Here is a 2,210-nt window from a genome sequence, read left to right as displayed (position 1 = left end):
CATTTTCCATTTTTTCTTGAGTTGAACTTGGACCAGTCTGGTGGTCCTCATCGGAGAAGATGACCGGAGCTAGGGCTCCGGTGGTGTGTTGGCTTGCCCAGAACCCTTTGATCTGAGTCCCACGTTCTAATCTCAGCCATCCAAAGTGATTACCACGCGTGCATCTCATTTGACTAAGGAACACATAGAACATGCGCTTTGGACCATCTGATCTGCCGCCTCAATTAATGAGGGAGATCAGATGGTCCACGTATTTTTGAATTTCTGAAATTCCTTTTAATTGCTTTATTTTTCATTAATTCATATTAATTTCATTATTGTCAGGTTTTTGGTACATGGCAGGATTTTGTAGTCTTGGATCTACTGGTCCGTCTAGTTCTTTTCCACTCCTCAATATAACGACATTTCCATGTCCTTTTGGATTAGGTTGCGGCTGTCCAGAAAATGTGCCAGCGGGAGCAGCAGTAGATGCTTGTTGTTGAGCCATTTGTGAAATCTGTGTTTCAAGCATTTTGTTGTGGGTGGCTAAGGCGTCTACTTTGCTCGCTAATTGTTTAAGTTGCTCACTAGTATGTATGTTTTGGTTCAAGAAGTCTTTGTTTGTTTGAGCTTGGGTAGCTATGAAGCTTCCCATCATTAGTTCAAGGTTGGACTTCCTAGGCATGTTAGGAGCATTATTAGCTGGCTTTTGATATCCAGACAGAACACCGGGTGCTTGGTCAGGTGCATACAGGGTGTTGTTATTCTTATACGGAAGGTTAGGATGATTTTTCCAACCTGGGTTGTAGGTATTCGAATAAGGATTTCCTTGTGCGTAACTTACTTGATCGGTGGGGACTCCGACCAATATCTGACATTCTGGTGCAGTGTGTCTAAGAGTTCCACATAACTCACAGTTTGGAGTCACAGCATCCACGGTGGCTGCGGGTGGTATGGTCAAGTTGTCTAACTTTTGAACAAGGGCATCTACCTTTGCATGGACGTGGTCAAGGCTACTGATTTCGTACATTCTACCTTTTGTTGGGGACTTTTCCACTGAAGTTCTTTCACCTCCCCATTGGCAATGGTTTTGGGCCATGTTTTCAATGAGTTAATAGGCTTCGTTGTATGGCTTGTCCATAAATGCACCGCCCGCGGCAGCGTCTACTGTCGGTCTTGTGTTATACAGAAGCCCATTGTAAGATGTGTGAATGATCACCCAGTCTTCGAGACCATGATATGGACATATCATCATCATGTCTTTGTATCTCTCCCACACGTCGTAGAGAGATTCTACATCTTTTTGTCGAAATCCGTTGTTTTGAGCTCTCAGCATAGCAGTTTTGCTTGGTAGAAAATATCGGGATAAGAAAATATTCTTTAGTTCTCCCCATGTAATAACTGAGTTGGATGGCAAGGATTGCAACCAAGCCCAAGCTCTGTCTCATAGAGAGAAAGGAAAAAGGTGTAGTATTATTGCATCTTGAGATACACCATTCGCCTTCACAGTGTCTGTGTGCTGCACAAACTTGGTCAAATGTTCATTAGGGTCGCCTGTAGGATTTCCAGCAAATTGATGTTGTTGGACGGATGATAATAATGAGGGTTTTAACTCAAAATCGTTTCGATTGATAGCAGGGGCAACAATGTTGTTGTGAGGTTCTTATTGGGACGGGTAGCGTAGAACTTAAGAGGACGATTATGTGGTTACACTGTAGCCATGGTTGGTTTTTCAATTGGTTCAGTAGCAGGAAAGAAGATATCGGGAATATTGTACCTTCATTGGTACTCTAGTATTCGGCGTCTTAAACATAAGAAACGATTTAATTCTGCGATTGGTGGTGCTAAGTTTTCGCCTTGTGAGCGAGTACTTGGTATACAATCGGGGAAATAAGGGAAAGGAAATTAGTTTTTTTTTACCTTAGTCTATAGTGCGCAACGAAAGAATCACACTATTTGACTAAATCAGGTCCTCGGCAACGGTGCCAAAAACTTGATACGTCTCGTGACTGTATATAAAACATAGTCTATCGGGTACTTGACTGCAAGTGCACAGTCCAGTCGTTTTAGTTTTAAAAGATATCGAATCCACAGGGACCGATGGTCAAACTAATGTTATCGATGTTACTATGTTTAGCTAAGGAAATGATTTTTAGAGGTTTGGTTGAACAAAAACTAAATCTAAAGGAAGTTAAGTTTTAAGAAAATATTAATAGAGGGATATCAGTATG

General features: G+C 41.7%; 1 non-coding gene across 1 annotated transcript; it reads left to right on the top strand.

Annotated features, from left to right (window-relative positions):
• The first annotated feature begins 1,208 nt into the window (after positions 1 to 1,208).
• On the top strand, positions 1,209 to 1,315 carry LOC127124629 (small nucleolar RNA R71). The gene has a single exon (XR_007804099.1). It is a non-coding gene; the product is annotated as a small nucleolar RNA R71 (small nucleolar RNA).
• Positions 1,316 to 2,210: the final 895 nt, after the last annotated feature.

This window comes from Lathyrus oleraceus, chromosome 2 (assembly GCF_024323335.1).
Source record: "Lathyrus oleraceus cultivar Zhongwan6 chromosome 2, CAAS_Psat_ZW6_1.0, whole genome shotgun sequence".
Taxonomy (NCBI): domain Eukaryota; kingdom Viridiplantae; phylum Streptophyta; class Magnoliopsida; order Fabales; family Fabaceae; genus Lathyrus; species Lathyrus oleraceus.
This window is presented reverse-complemented; position numbering and strand designations above follow the sequence as displayed.